This window comes from Cyanistes caeruleus, chromosome 3 (assembly GCF_971803275.1).
Source record: "Cyanistes caeruleus chromosome 3, bCyaCae1.hap1.1, whole genome shotgun sequence".
Taxonomy (NCBI): Eukaryota; Metazoa; Chordata; class Aves; order Passeriformes; family Paridae; genus Cyanistes; species Cyanistes caeruleus.
The window spans coordinates 113082522-113098981 of record NC_141703.1 but is presented as its reverse complement, the minus strand read 5'-3'; the positions used below and the strand labels follow the sequence as shown (position 1 = coordinate 113098981).

Sequence of the window (16460 nt, the reverse complement as noted above, 5' to 3'; positions counted from 1 at the left end):
TTATTTCCTTCACAACCTGCAAACAGCCGAGTCAGAGTCCGGCACACACCGATGCTCCATTCCCCCTGCAGCATCCCATCAGCATCCCGCCTTCCTCCTCCGCTCGGTGCACCTCACATTTTTCCACTCTCGGATCCCAGTTTCCAACCTTAAAATGTCCAGCAAGGTGCTCCCAATGAACAAAAACTAAAAATGTGGTAGAACAAAAAGCCGGGTTCGGCGTTCCCCTGCTGCTTATAAACGACACCAAACACAAAGCTGCCGTGCACTTTCCTTCTCAGCTGCTCACACCACGCTTTTGCAATCAATCCAAAGTGAAATTGCTGAGCTACGGGTGGCACAGACAAATGACCGGCACAGAAAGCTGGCCCGGACCTTGCCCATGATGTTGGATAACTCTGAACTTGCATCACAATCGAGTGCCAGTCACCCTCTCCTTGCTCAGCTCAGTGTGCCCTCACCCACTTTCGGTGCAGACACCGAATTCATGACAGGACAGAAGCAATAGGAGGGAAATTCTTGCCCCTGGACAGAAGCAATAGGAGGGAAATTCTTGCCCCTGGACAGAAGCAATAGGAGGGAAATTCTTGCCCCAGGACAGAAGCAATAGGAGGGAAATTCTTGCCCCAGGACAGAAGCAATAGGAGGGAAATTCTTGCCCCTGGACAGAAGCAATAGGAGGGAAATTCTTGCCCCTGGCACCACACACCGGGGTTATCCTCCCTCCTCCTCAGCTCCATTCCACCTCCAAAAATTCAACACATCCCAGGATTGCTCCCACACGAAATTCTGACCTCAAAATTCAATGATACTTAAGGTCTCTTTTAATCCAAACCATCCTATGATTGTGTGAGGATTCTGTGAAGTATTTGTGGGTTTCTTTGGCCACAGCCATCAAGGACAATGTAGTTCTACAATCTGATATGTTTGCTTTATTTTTGCATGGGATTTAGGTCCTTAGTACCCAAGTAAGAGAGAAAATCATTAGAAGCAGGTTGAAATCGGGAGTGGCTGAAGAAACTGAGGTGGAGCCTAAAATGCAACTGTAGGAAGGGTAGAGGGAGGCAGGAGTAATAAAATGAGTAAGAAATAAAAACCAATCACAACAAGAATAAAAATATGTAAGAAAAAAGGCACTGGAAGATGGGGTGGAGAAATGCAGATGGTAAAGAAAATTAAATGCTCTCTTAATCCTTAAGGCTTTCCTTTCAGGTCAGCCTAGAAGAATCCCAGCAGGAAACAAATTAAAATTTGTGCATTTTCAGATTGCACTGAGGAAAGAAGCTTCTGCATTATTTTGGCAACCTTTTTATACACCAGATTTACCTCAGAACATTTTCCCTCCCTGTATCACCTGGGTTCCTACCTGCAGCTTCAGGGATGTGTGGATCCTGCCTGATCTGCCAGCTCCAAAGGGCCTTTCCGAGGAACAAAAAGCTGAAATAAGCTGAGTACTGGATATTTAAACAACTGAAACCCACCCCAGGTGTTTAGAGTACACATTTTATCCAGGAGCCAGCTGCAGGCAATGAGGAGAATGAGGTGTCTTCAGAAGGTGATTCATTCAACTCATCAGCTCTCTAAAAACCAGCCTGCAACGAGTGTCTTTTAATTTAGAGAACAAAGCATATTATAAAAGAGATGTGCCAATACCTTCTATTGCTATGAAGGTCAGGAAATTTAATATTTGTCTGCCTTAAAGAAAATAGAAAAAAAAAATAGTAATAATGGAAAAAGGCAGAATAAAAAAGCTCAAGTTAAAAAAAAAAAAAATCCCAGACCTTGAAAAATCAAATCATAGTTCCTGTTCAGATATTTATTTTTTTTTTTAATTGGCAGTCTTCTTCTCTTCCTAGTGAAGTATTTAAGTCAGAGAACACTGACAGAATAAGCAACATGACTTGTGCAGCTTTTATTTGTTTTCTTGTTTGCTTTCATGGCACCAGGGTGAGTTGCCCCTTACATGATGGTCATTTCAGTGGCCTTAAAAAAACCAAAACCATCAAAAACCCACAAACTAAAACCAAGATGCAGATTGACACTGGCCTAAACAAAAAGCAGGAACCAATTATTCTGCTAGGAAGTATCAAATTATCATTTTGTTATCATGCATCCCAGCCTACCTAAACCTCAAATTTTGTGGATAATTTCAAAGAAATGAAAAAATATATATATATATATATATATATATATATATATATATATATATATATTAGCTCGATGTATAAATATATAGAGAGACAGATACCAGAACTAAAGAGGAAAAGAAATTTATTTATTGTGATTGTGTTCAGCATGACTACTAAGAAACACATTTTTAAAGAAATAGCTGTAACAAATAACTTTACATTCTCAGATGATCAAAGGAGTGTTAAATGCTGTCGTCTAATGGAGTCAATATCCAAATCTGAATGTGCACTGGTACTGATTAATAACATCAATTAACCACTGTTTTTAAATCAGCTAAGCTAAAAAATAAAAATAATAATTTAAAAAACCCCACAAAACCAAAACAGACTAACGAAAAAAAGCCAAACAAAAAAATCAACCAAAAAAAATCAACCAAAAAAAATTATAAAACAAAGAAAAAACCCCAAACCTAAACCAAACCAATCAAAAATCCCCCCACCCTTTTTTGCACGGGTTTCGGAAGGGCAGGCGGATTTTGGCTCATTATTGACGCTTAATTAGCGAATTTAAAGCAAAAATGAGAGTCCGGGGCCGTGCCCTGGCTGCCCCCTGGCGGCCGCGGGCCGCACCAGCACAATTCAGCTAATTAAAACGTAATTAAAATCTAATTAAGATGGTGCCAGCGGATTAAAGCCGTGCAGCGAGCCTGAATTTGGTCCTGCAGTGATGCTGTTTACTCCTCCATCGCTGCTGGTCAAAAATCAGCCCGATTCTTAAATTAATTTAAATTTCAGCTCAGTTTAAACGCGTCTTCTGTGCGGGTTAATGCTGTATTAATTAATTTTTGTTAATTTTACTGTGCCCAGTCCTCCTGAGGATGGAGGGACAGGGAGCTCCCAGAGTGGATCCAGCAGAAGGATGCAGAGATGGATGCAGAAGGGACTGGAGCATCTCCCTGCAGAGGAAAGGCTGAGGGAGCCAGGGCTGTCCATGTGCAGCCATTCAAGCAAACAATACAAATTTCAGTGCACAGGAACCTCTTGCTTTATTTATAGCTTTGCAAATCATGCAGGAGCTTTTATTTTTGATAAACACCGGATGCTGATGCTTACCAAATATCCTGTGTTCGAATTGTTTTGCTAAAAATAGCTTCAGAGAAAGCAGGTTCAGTGCTGGTAGTGATTTTCCTGACAAACCCCTGGCTTGGCTGCAGCAGAGGATCCTTCCTGAAGCTGCAGACCTCTCCCAGCACTCTGTTACTGTTAACTGCACTTAGTGCTGCTCAATCAGGTGCTACACATTCATAGCTAACTTGTCCTTTCCCCCCCTTTTCTGTCTCAAAGAGAGAACAGGCTTGACTCTGCCTTTCTTTGATGTGTAAGCATCAATAGCTACAAAGTTAGGACCCAGAGCATCTGCTCCAACACTTTTCTATCTTCCCATTAAAAAAAAACCCAAACAAGCAAAACCCCACAAAACTGTCAGTGCTGTCCTAATGTCCTGTTCTGTCTCTTGATACTCATATCCAAAATATTACACACATTGTTGCACGTGCAGGTAAATCGCTGTAAAGAGTGATAAATGAAAATAATGTATAATATGACTTGTATGCAGATGGAGAAGCATAATGATCTATAATGGCAGAAAGGCTTATTGAGAGAGAAAATATATCTTTTACTAGAACAACAGAGACCTGAAAAAAAAACCACCTTCAGGTTTGAAATGTGTAAAAACCTTTGCAGTCCAGACTACAGCTGGCAAATTTTACCAGCAAATGTTGAGAAATGCAGTTTCAGGGCAGACAAAACCCTTTGCCAAATCTGAATTATCCACCACCAGTTAGAGCCAAGAAGAGAAAGAACTAGAATGTCAGAAGGATTTATCTTATTTCTTCTGAAATGGAAACAGTGACTGAAGTCATAAACAAAAGCCCTGACACACAGACACATGCAAACAGCTCTTGACCCATTCACAAACCAGCAGGCACCACTCCACGAGCTAAAGCAGGGCAGCTGCGAGCTTTGAGTGTCCTCCTCGCTTTTGGAACAGCTGATTTTGCCATGGACAACATCCTGATGGTCTTTGGACAGTCCTGGGGTGAGGCTCGTCTGTTTGCACTGTTAAATTATGCCATATTTTAACCCCACTGGTGAAGGGACTGAGTCAAGCTCAGATTTTGTGTGGAGAAAGAGATAAAACACCCAAAATGATTGCATTTCCGTGCCACAGCTTTTAAAAAGAACATTTGGCTTTAGAAATAATATTAATAAAAAGTAAAATACTTGTAAAACTTCAGCTCTTAACTCCCTTATGTTCAAAATGCCTGTTTCAACATGCTGTTGAAATCTTGAATGCTTGTAGAATCTTGCAGAATTAAATAGAGATTTTGGAAAATTGTCCCTTTTCAAGCCCTGGGTTTGAGCATTTTCATATGATTGGAATCACCAGAGAGCCGAGGTGGACCAAGAAGCAACGTAAGCAAACCAGATGTTTAGCTGACATAATATATTAAAAGAGACAGGTTTACTGTTTGCAATTTATAAGAAGAGAAACAATCCCAACGACAGCTTTGTAAATCTTGGTTTCTGGTGAATTTTTAAGCTCAGGAGATAAATGCTGTACAAAATGAACTCTTCAGCTGCTAACTCCTCCTCATCATTGCTGGGGTTTACAAGGGTTGGATGCTCAGGAACACGGAGGCAGAGCTGCACTGTGGTTTTTCCTGGGAAAACAGCAGGTGAAAGTGCCAGGGATGCTCTCCCCAGCTCAGAGGGTGAAACTGGAGCCTTTGGCTTGGCCAGGCCAGTGCCAAAACCCGGTGAAGACAGGGCTTAGGACCTGACAGGTGTTCCTAAGACACACAGGGGCTGCAGCTGAGCCCTTCCCACCACCCCAATCCCCAGCTGGGGCTACCGAGCACGGCAGGTTTCGGGATTTGTAGGGGTCAGGTCAAATCCATCTCTTTAAGAATAAGTATTGCTGAGTTTGTGATGCCTGTTCTTTTCCTTCAGGTTAAACCCTCCAGTGCCTCAGGATGGAATCAGTTAATAGAGCGGGGAGTTTTAGCCCAGAATTTTCTTTTTGGACTCCTAATAGCTCATTTTCAGAAGGGAGAGCAACAACACAGCAGCGACGTCTTTCCTCAACACCTCCAGCACGCATCAGAAAGGGAAATCAGCTTGCAACGAGCAGAAATATTTCCTGACCCAGATTCAGGCATTTTATGAACTTTGAGGCCCTTGCTGGCTGCAGAGATAAAATTCTGTGCTGAAAGTAAGAAAGGCTGGTAGCTGTCAGAGGCAGAGGTCTTTGCCCTCCCTTGCTGTGTGCAGTTAAGGATTACATGGGATTTCACAACAAAAGTGAATGCATTTTTCAGTCCTGAGAGCCTCTGCACTTGATTTGTTCCATTGTTTCTGCTGGGCAGTGGCAGAGACTGGGAAATGTTACACAACAAGCGTCTGCTCCAGCAGAAGGACACCTGAGCAGGGGGGTGGCATCCTCCCAAGTGACACGTCCTCCTGCCTCCAGCCTGCTCCCCCCTGCCTGCAAGGCTTCACACACACAGCACTGAAGTAGGAAAGGCTGAGAAGCGTTTGAAAGATGAATTAGAGGGGCTAATTAAAATAAAACAATCGGCATTAAATAATCCCTGTTTAAGCCCAGTTAACAACTCTGCAGACAGCAAACCCAGGAATGACCTGGGGCTGTTGTACTTTGTTTTGAAGCTAAGGAATACAATTTAATTGTACTGCATTTGGAAGTATCCTGATGTTTTCTAAGAACAGATGTCCATTTTTTTCAAGAAGGCAACGTGGTCCATTGTTGGCCACACAACAAGAGGGTCTTTATCCACAGCTACAACATGAACACTGTTTGACACTTGAGGTGGAAATTGTATGGAATGGCTTCAGAGATTGATTTATTTGTTAGTTAACAAAGTGTTCCATTTTTATTCCTTCTAAACTAAGATGATTCGTTCCAAGATTCTGGTGTCATTTCCCACTGACACCAGGCCACCCGGCACGCTGAATTTTTCCTGTCATTGCTGAAATAGAATGCACCCCGTTATCTCAGCTGACACCAATGATAAAGTTTGGCTTCCCACTTTCACATCCTGAATCCTTTTCCTTTTTCCTGCTGCGATTCCCTGGGTGGCCTGAGCTCCTGCGTGGGATGAGCCCCACACTCCCCGTCTGGCCAGGGGGAGCTGCCTCTCTCTGCCCTGCTGTGATTTCCAAAAGGGAAAAAACAAACCCACCTGAGCCAGGAGCGGCTCTGGAGCAGAGCTGGGAGTCAGCAGGGTGAAAATTCCCCTTGCTTTCCCTGTGGCAGGGCTGTGTTTTTTAATAAATTCAGTAAAAAACCCAAAGAACCAAAAAGGCGGCAGGGGCTGAAAATGACCCAGCTGAAAGAGTATAATTGGATTTGGAGAGGGGAAGCCTGTTTCAAAAGAAAATTCCTGGGATGCTTGTTTTTAAAGGGGTAGCAGCAACCTCAAGAAAACAACGAAGCAGCTGCTAGAAAATGAAGGGTAAAGCCAGGTCTGACCTCAGGACTTGCCCTGGTTCTGCAAATCTCCCACATCCTTGGGAGCAAACAGGAGCCAGGTGAATCGCTCCAGACACTGCTGAGAGCACGAGATTCCCACCGAGGTAAAAAGGGCAAGAACAGGACAGGGAGGCAGCTCTCAGCCACCTAAGGCAGGGAGCATTTCTGGGACAAGCTTTTAATATTATTTTTTAGATGCTTGTGACTTCACCAAGTCCCAGTGCTGCTGGACCAGGTTGTTTGCAGTTGCAATGCACAGCTGAAGGAGCAGGGCTCTGTTTATGCAACATTTCCCAATTCTGTGGAACCACCAAGCTGAACATGGGGACAAATCCTAGGGAAAAGAAAATATAAATCTGAACAGACCAGACAGGCAAAAAAAGTATTACCATTAATGCAAGAGACTGAGACAGAGCCTGCCTTGAATCTAAATTTAAAAGCTTCCAGGAGACTGCATAGTTTTGTTCAGGGAGAAATAGGGTGAGCCAAAATTAGAGGTGAATTGAGAGATGGCTAAATACTGAATGTTTCTATTACCCAAGCAATTTCTTCAGAGGGCCAGATCAGTTCTAACCTCTGGGGGACTTTGGTCTGCTCTACAGTATCCATATTTTGCTCTGGAAAGCCACAGTTAAAATCTGCCTCACTGAGGGGTCCAATGAAGGCTTCTGCAGGGCAGCGAGGGGTTTTTATTGAATTTGGGTTTTTTTAATCAGATGGTTTGCTCTCAGATCACACATGGTAACTGCAGAAGGGCTTTTTACTGTAAGAATGTACATGAAAAACACACAGAGGAAAAATTTCATTGCTATTTGGCTGGATAAATGTGGGGAAAATCTGGATTTTCCTCATGGTGTTTGTTCTCTGCAGGCCTTCACTTTCAAGGCAGCTGTATCTGCCACAAACTCTGCTAATTCATAATGCAAATTAAAGAATTTCTGCAGCTGTATCTGCCACAAACTCTGCTAATTCATAAAGGAATTCATAAACTCATTATGCAAATTAAAGAATTTCTGCACAACAGTTTTCAGCCTGGACACAAAGATACCCCTGTGTTATATATGATTTCCTGGTGCCAGGGGACAGCAACGAAAGAAAAAACAATAGATGGATCTATTGCAATACACAGACATCATAAAAAAAGAAAAGGCTGATAAAATCTTTTGATTCCAGCAGTTCCAGTATATGGTTTATGGTCACTTTTTACTACACCCTCTTCCTGTTTGCTTGAGAGCTTATCTTTGACGAAAAACATCATTGTTTAAGGTCTGACTAATACCCACAGAAACAAGGACAGCCTGAGAAGGACACGAGAACTTCAATTTTGGTACAGCAATTGCATAAGTTAGATTTTTTTTTTTTTTTTTGCCTAGAACTGGACCACTTTCTACATATATAGGTAAAATTTATCACAGATTATACAAAATAAACAGTTCCTTTAGGATTACTTGCAATGACTAATGATAAGTGTATCCCTAACTCACTTTGCTATGGATTGAGGCACATGTATAAAACAGGCTTTTTCTTTTCTTTAAGACCTGATGGACCTTTAAAATCAGATATCTCAGCAAGTTTTTGTACTAGAGATTTCAATATTTACCTTCCCCAAATAACCTCTTTAAAATATTCTGTTTCTTTGCATTTCTCTGCAGGAAAAACAATTTGTTAATATCAAGCATTAAGGGAAATTTGCACAGGAAGAGGCAAATCAAATCTCTGATTTGCTCAAACAAGACACTCCCTTCCTCAATTTCCTACCTCCTTTCATTGAAGACTATTAAATTCAAATTACATCCTACAAATTGAATGAAACAGAATTCCTCTCTTACCAGTTCCAACTTCATGAGTAACCCCACGGAGACACACACCCAGTCATCTCAAAATTTATACAAAGGCTTAGCTCCAGCTATATTTGTCTTCAAGGTATTTACTTGTGTCTAAGTGTAAATGGGTCCCAGAGCACTTAAATAATCAGAGTTGCCACAAGTGCTTCTTTTTCCTTTTCTTTCCTGTGGAATTCTTCCTAGGCACACTGGATGTGTCTGAGCACGTTGTGCAGGGTCAAGCACTGCCCTGAGAAATCACACTGAAATGTGACTTCTCCCTTTGCAGCCCCCTTGACAGGTTTGTCACAGGACAAGTTAGGAAAGCACCCAGCTACTCCACCAGCAGTGAAAAAAGGGGTTTTAAAGAACCTGATTAATTGGATCATCCATCACCACATTTGTCTCTGGAGCATAGTTAGCACTTGCCTCACAGCTGATCATGGGTTCTTTGATGGGGGTGAATAAATTTACTCAAAAATACCATTGCTCTATAATTTAACAGTTTAGCTCCTGCACTCTAACCATCTCTACATTTTAATTTATTTTTTTATTACTCTGCATTTTTCCAACCTGTATCTCTGAACAGGGAGGAAAGCAGCACTCTGGTCCCCTGTAACTCATTTGCCAAGCTAATCCCTTTGAAGAATAACCTGGGAGTGAGGAATAGCCTGGCTGAGGCTCTTCTGGAGCAGAGCTTTGGTATTGCCAACCTCGTGGGGCATCCAGTGCCTTGAGTTCAAGGGGCCAGAGGTCACTGCTGAGCCTTCACCTCTCTGACAGCGGCACGCAGAACCAATTTCCTCTGGGCTTTATTTAGCAGGCATGTGGCCAGCAGGGGAAGCAGCCCTTCCCCCAGATGTGCAGCATAAAAGGAGTTATTTATCAGTGAGCTCCAGAGCCAGAACAGAGCAGGCCACTGTGGGACACAGCAGCGCTCCTGTTCCCTGGGACAATGGCTCACCACAGCTAGCTCAGGGCTGGTCACTGCCTGGAGCCTGCTTTCTGGCATTGTTCTCTTCCACAGGACACCGAGTTCCACCCATTTCTCACCAGGATTCCTGCAGGAATGGGAGGGCTCACAGGGGAAGTGGTGGCACTGTCCAAGGTGAGCAGCTGAAGGGACCCTGGGCAAACACCAAGGGTCTCTGACAGCTCAGGCTCCATCCCAGCAGTCCCTTCATGACAAGCATTTTTCTTCCCAAAAATCCTCCTAAAATGGTGGTCCTCTTGCTCTCATTGTGAAAAACCCCTGACAAAACCTATGTTAAATAATTCCAAGTTCCTTTCCCAAAACAATTTGCTTTCTCCTCTCCCGCTCTGCCCTTTGTTAGGGGAAGCACATCTGCACTAGTTTTGCATAGGAAAAACACCTCAGAAACAAACCATGAGATCCTTCAGGGACCACGAGGAGCACAGGTATTAATCCATGGTAAATTGTGGGGTTGAGCAAATTCTCTGCATTAGGCCTGCTTCAATATTCTTAATTCTGTCCTTCACTCTAAAGCCACCTGTGTCCTTTACAGCCTCAAAGAGCAAGAAAGTTTCTCTTCCAAAGCCTTGCAACTGGGATAAATACAACCCAATGTACTGATTTACTGAACTGATAGACTGAAAACAGTGTAAAATCATCCTGCCAGCACTTGCAATTAGAAGATAATAAAATATTTCTGGAGAAGGCAGGGGGGACTGACATCAGTTAAGGCAGAACATATCATGGCTGGGACTGTAACTGAGCCATCCTAAAGCAGGGTCCTTTCAGAGCACAGGTTTTAAAATTAATCCTTGCAGATGGCTTTGAGAAATTGATGGATTTTTAGCCTCAGGGGTTTTTTTTTATTATTATTATTTTATTTTTTTTTTATATTGTAGCACTTTTCAAAGCATTCAGGCTTTGGTCTGAGTCCAAAAACTAGAGCTACAGAAATCCCAGTCTCCTCCCCCAGTCCCACCAGCTCCATCCTTTTTCTGGGACATCATGACACAATTATCTTGAGAATAGATGACTTTTTTTTTCTTTTCTATTCTTTTTTTTTGAGTTTTTTTTCAGAAATGTTAAGAAACCACACCAATAACTGTAAAATGGAACTGCAAGTATTCACTGACTGAGACAGAGGCCCGACACAAGAAATTTCAGAGCACTGAAATATAATTTACCCCAGCAGGAGCAGGATTTTACAAGAGAAATTGTTGGCCAGTTGTAACTCTTGGCAGCACTGCCAGCTCCACTTATAAGAAATGAAGTGCCTATGCAAATCAGCCAGCTCTTCAAAAGTCACAGCCCCCAAACGCTGCACCACAGTCACACAACCAAAATGAAAGGTTATTCCTTCAGTGTCAGCCATATTTTGAGTGATTTCCAAAAGGATCCTTTTTGCCAGCCTTTCACTCCTTTGCATGAGGTAGAATGAGGGAAGGGGGATCTTTGCAGCCTAATTCTGCCCTCAGGTTTGCTGCAGTGTCATGCTGCTCCCTCCCTTGCTGCCCAGGCCACACCTTTCAGGCCATCAGGGAGAGGCTGCGTGGTCCAGTGACAAGGGGAGGGAAGTTTGGATGCTCTGGGAACAGGGATTTGCACGGCTGAGCTTGGCAAGTCTCACCTGGTTCCACCAAGCCTGAGCAGTGTGACCCCAGGAAGAGAGAGGAGATGTGAGTGAGGGGAGGCAGAAGTCCTGGTGGTCTGAATTTCTACACCTCCCTCTCCTTCCAACGTGCCCCTCTTTGTCCCCTGAGGAAACTGGGACGGGCAGTTTAGGAAAAGAGTCATTAAATACCTCCTGTGCAGCTTTCCTCCCTTCCTGAAGAGCAGTGCTTGCCTTGCTCTCCACAGGAACAGCTGAAGGATGCTTGTTTCAGCTTTTTCCTCTGTGCCTTAATCTCTGTCAGTCCGGATCTGGATGCTGCTCCACGTGGACCCTCTTCAGCAGAGAAGCACAAAACAATCCCTGCTTCCCTTCCCACCTGAGCTGGTCTGTGATAAGAAATCATATCAAGATGCAAATTAAAAAACAAATGAAAGCTAAATTCCTCTTCTGCAGCAACAACAAGATCTCAATGGTTTTAAAATTAAACTCATCCTTAATCTCACCAGGGAGCTTGTATTTTTGCTTCAAAACAAATGTCAATATGTTAATTTTAAATGATAATGTCACATTATCTCACCTTATAAGTTAACTTTCTCTCCTCCTTTTATTTAGCACTCTTTGCCCAAGAGAAGTGCAAATTTCATGATGGAAGGGAAAGAAAAGATAAAAAGAAAGTAAGCAGAAGGAGAATGGAGGAGAAAGAGATCACATGGCTCAGATACCAAGGCAGACCAATGCTCTGCTCTTGTGCTTGAATAACACAAGGGCATTTTGTTAATGTAGAGCCCATTGTATCTGAAAGACCCACTCAGCCATGGACAAATTTTAAAAAAAAATTTTCACCAATTTTAAACTAAAAGCCACAATGAAAACAAAATGCTTCCTTATTTGCCCCACTACCAAGAAATTATACATTAATATAAACCATAAGAGATAAATTATCTTTGCCAGCCGTTACAATACACACTATTTCTTTTAGCACCTGCTAACAGCTTTTAAGAATACCTAATGTTTGCAGCATTGCACAATATTTACATTTCAAACAAAACAGGAAAGCTTCCTGCTCTCAAAACAGTACTTTCTGATAAAACCACTTCAAATAATACTCCACCTCCTCATCTCAAACTCAACAGCATCGTTCCACCACTTAGTACACACATAAAAGAACAACAGAGGCTGTAAAGGTGAGTACCCAAAAGGCAGGAAATTTAGTAATTAAAGAGTGCATCACAAAACATCTTAACCCTGAAATTCAGTAATCAAAGAGTGGATCACAAAACATCTTAACCCTGAAATTCAGTAATCAAAGAGTGGATCACAAAACATCTTAACCCTGAAATTCAGTAATCAAAGAGTGGATCACAAAACATCTTAACCCTGAAATTCAGTATTCAAAGAGTGGATCACAAAACATCTTAACCCTGAAAATCGGTAATCAAAGAGTGCATCACAAAACATCTTAACCCCCTCACTTACAGCAAGCACCAGCCTGATGTGAGCTCCTTTATCACAGTGCTGCAGCACAAAAACTTCACAGGGAGAGGGGAAAAAGCCACCACTCCAAACCCAACCAGCTGCTCCTAATCAGGAAGGCTCAGCCAGTGAGGCTTTTCTTTTCTTCCAAGATATTTGTTATATCTGCCACCTGGGTCACATTAAATCCATCAGCTGGGACTGGGCAGGGAAGGTGCAGCAGCCTCCTGGCCCGGGATGCTCTGTGCTTTCCCTGCTGCTGTGCCATCCTTGCTCTCTGTACCATTGGTGCAGATTGGGGAATGGGGAATATTTCAAACTCTATTCCATGAGTGCTTCCAGTCATAATTTTGATTCTCCTTGCTGTGACTTTGCAAAGGGGAATGGGCTGATTTTATTCCACTTTTAAAGCAAATCTCACTGAGCTCAGGGATCTTTGCTGTTATCAGCGTGTCCACAGGCCTGGGCTCCTTAATCAAGACACTGGTGACTGCATTTGTTCTTACTCTGTAATACTGCCACATGCATTTCGCTCCCCAGTCTCTCCTCATCTGCTAGTGAGCAAAGTGTTGTGGAAAATCACTTCATCGGGAAGGAATCAAAGGCCATTGCGAAATTTTCCTTGGAGTAATCCGGTAATCTGGCAGTTTTCTGAAGAAGTCCTGCATCTGTGATGTGCAGACATCTCATTGCTAGGGAACAAAGCCCGCCTGCAGTTACTGCTTGATGTCAAATTTAAACTCAAACAACGCTGCTGTAACTGCTGCTCCTGCATGACACAGCCTCCACATTTGTTTGACATTAAATTGTTTAAACCCAGCATTTATTGTTTCCCCAAACAATGCTGCCATTCTCAGATTTTAAAGTGCTGCTAGCTGTGCTTTTTCTTCTTAGACTTCCTCCGCTTTTCCATCCCAAAGCCTGCTGAGGATCATGTGGGGTGGGTTTTATTATCTCCAGCCAGCTCCAGTGGCAAGTGAGGTGAAATTTTGACTCTCCAGGGTGTGGGATGCTTATTGGTGAGAATTTATTTCCATTAAGGCAGAGGCATGAATAAACCTCGTACTCTACTCGGTTCCTGAAATGTTTCTAAATTTCTGACTGCCCAAATATTTAAAGGCAGTGGCTATGTTAGAGAAGGTAACCCCCAGCCTCTTTGCAGTTTGTAGGCTGTCATGAGAGGGAAAAGCAGGATTTTTCCTTCCTAAGAAGATCTCTGATTTCTTGAAGCACACAAGAAAGAAGGCTATTGAATTCTCTTTCAAAATGCATTTGCCAACACGGCTTTAGCCAGCGCAGCTATTTCTGTCCAGGCGAAAATGCAAATCTGATTCAGTTCAGCAAGTTAAACTGCCTTGTAGGTACAGCTTGGAATGCTCTCAGAACAGAACAGAGGATTTGGGCCAGTGTAAATGCATCTTCATTAGGGTTTTTTGCTGCTACAGCTGTAACAAATGGAGCTGTGCTCTGCTTTCCCGTGTTCTCCAGTGACATGGCTATGCCAGCAATGCTTTTAAGAGCAAGCCTGACTCAGGCAGGTCTTGTGTGAGTCTGTCAAACAGCCCCCAGCAAAAAAAGCAAACAAGCTCTCACTAGTGAAACAAGAACAAGGCTACAACATACATCAGGCTCCACTGGAGGGAAACATGAAGGAGATTTAGGCCACTGCACATTCAGGATACTCAGGCCAAACATATAGTCATGTGAATTGTGTCAAAAAGCAGCTAAGCACCTCGCCCCAAAGATAAAGGTCCTCCTCTGGAGTCCCAAAAACCTATGTGCCAAACACTTTATCTTTGAGGAGCTCAGGTCTTGAGTAACAAATTATTTCCATCCTTTGAAGCACTTTCCTGGCATTCAGCTGAAATTGAAAGCGAACTGTAGGATCCATTTTTCCTGGCGCTGAAATAAACTCCATCATCTTTTTGTTTTCCACCACACAGCTCCACAACAGCCCAGGTCTTTGGGGGTGCAGTATTGGGACCATCAGGATAACACCAAGTCAAACCTCACTCCTCAGCTTTGTTCTCCTAAAGGACCCTTCTTCTTCACTGGTATTAAATAAAAATGTGATTGTCCCTCAGAACAGACAGATGAAAACACCTGGACAAAAAATATAGTTACTTTAAGAAATTGCATTTTCTGCTCTCTGACAGTGCTCCTCTTCAGGTCAGGCCACTAAACCAATTCTCTGCTAAGTCTAAACTAAATTGTGTCCCCTCCTGATTCAGCAAGGTCCTTTACAAACTTGTTTGAGTTGCATGACTCGGAGCTGCTCTCTCTTCATGCAAATCGTGCAGCTTTTCTGCTCCACAAACAGACATCAAACAGCCCTTTCCAGTGGGAAGCTCTTTCCTGGATTCTCAAGGGAATGCAGTGTGCGAATCTTGGCTTCATTTTTTGTTTTTGGAACAAATAATCAGTGATGCCAAGCACTCGATTCTTGCAGTAGCTCTGAGCTCAGAGCAGGGTCACTGCAGGCTCCAGGTTGGAATGGGTTTTGATAATTCTGTGGCTCAGGGACAGCCCTGCATCCCCAGGGAAATTCCTGGAGCTGGGGAGGGGAACCTGGCTAGAGAGGCTCCTTTGCCAAGCCCCAAAGTGATGTCACAAGTTTGCTTCAAACCACCTGATGTTGCCAGTATCTCCATCTCCTCCTCCAACTCTTGACTCATGCCTCGAAAGCGGAATTGCCAAGCTGCCCCCAGAGCCTGTTACACACCTGTCTAACATTCCATGCCATCCATGAACCTTTATCAGAGGCTCTCCAGAGCCCACCTCCCAGCAGGAGAGTCCAGCTGCAACCCCTCCTCCCTGTCCTTCCAGCGCTGGGGGTGTCTCCAGCAGGACGGGGTCAGCCCCTGGCTCCTCCTTGTTCTACACCCCACCCTCCCATTCATTACTTGCAGTCATGCAAGCGATGAGAACATCTGTGGCACAGACCTAAACAGTATCAACCTACTGATTTTTCAAGTCAGACCAACAGGAATCTGATTTAGAGCCTGGAATAAATTTGTAAGTAAATAGCTTAGCCTCCCTAAAGCCAGTGTCCTCCTGGGAGTAATATCCATCACTTCAGCCTGAGCGCTGGCAACGGGCTTATACAGATTTTTGTCCCTATGCAAATGGCAGAATTAGCTCTGAATTGCCTGGCTTTTACTAGCTTAGATCAGATTCAAAATTATTTTATGCAGGATTTTGACATTTGTATTTTTTAATGCCTCTGACCCTCTTGTCTTCCAGGCAGCTGTTGCTCTGAGGACTCTCCTTTCTGACATCAGCCATTGTGCCTTTAAAAGTCCAAATAAATGAAATTATAAACTGAAAGAGTGAAAAGGAAACATGTGCAGAGGGTTTTTTTAATTTTTTTTTTTTTTTTTAATTCATCAAAGGCAGCTGAGCCCCTCTATGCTTCCATGTTGTACTTTGCATTTGTTCTGGCAGGAGGATAATGAGAAATGGAAAACACCAGTGTTCATTATTTCAGCATATCCCCTAATGTGTGTGTTGGTTCACTGGGAGAGAAAAAGGAGATGGACTTTACACTGCATTTAATTCACTTCTAAATCTGCCCAGGCCTGATTCTGAAATCTAATCTCCAACATCTGTTTCCAAAGTTTCTCCAGTTAAAAGTTCCACAAAAGTCCTCCTCTCTCTCTTCTTCTCTCCCTCTCTCCTCCCTTTTCCTCAGACTGTTTCATCTCTGTGAAAATATTCTCACCAACACTTGCCCTCTGGGGTTAATTCAACATGTAATTAAGACTCAGATTAAACAGAAGGCAAATTTTCCTTTGGTCTCAGGTTTAAGCAGGGCTGTCCTGAGCCAGGACTGGTATAGATATTCAATTTGAAAAACAAATCAGAAAGGATTCTCCATTAAATTGTGTTGCTCGACAGA

General features: G+C 43.0%; 2 long non-coding RNA genes across 3 annotated transcripts; one reads left to right on the top strand and one right to left on the bottom strand.

Annotated features, from left to right (window-relative positions):
* Positions 1-2254: 2254 nt before the first annotated feature.
* LOC111942263 (uncharacterized) lies at positions 2255-15370 on the bottom strand. 2 transcript variants are annotated; one of them, XR_015285250.1, is made up of 5 exons: positions 12510-12572; positions 12201-12422; positions 11667-11705; positions 11279-11475; positions 2255-7015 (listed from the first exon to the last, which is right to left on the bottom strand). It is a non-coding gene; the product is annotated as an uncharacterized LOC111942263 (long non-coding RNA). The 2 variants fall into 2 exon arrangements; XR_002870481.2 differs by lacking the exons at positions 11667-11705; positions 12201-12422 and having other exon boundaries at positions 12566-15370.
* On the top strand, positions 15354-15884 carry LOC147654463 (uncharacterized). The gene is made up of 2 exons (XR_015285251.1): positions 15354-15577; positions 15806-15884. It is a non-coding gene; the product is annotated as an uncharacterized LOC147654463 (long non-coding RNA).
* The last annotated feature ends 576 nt before the right edge of the window (positions 15885-16460 follow it).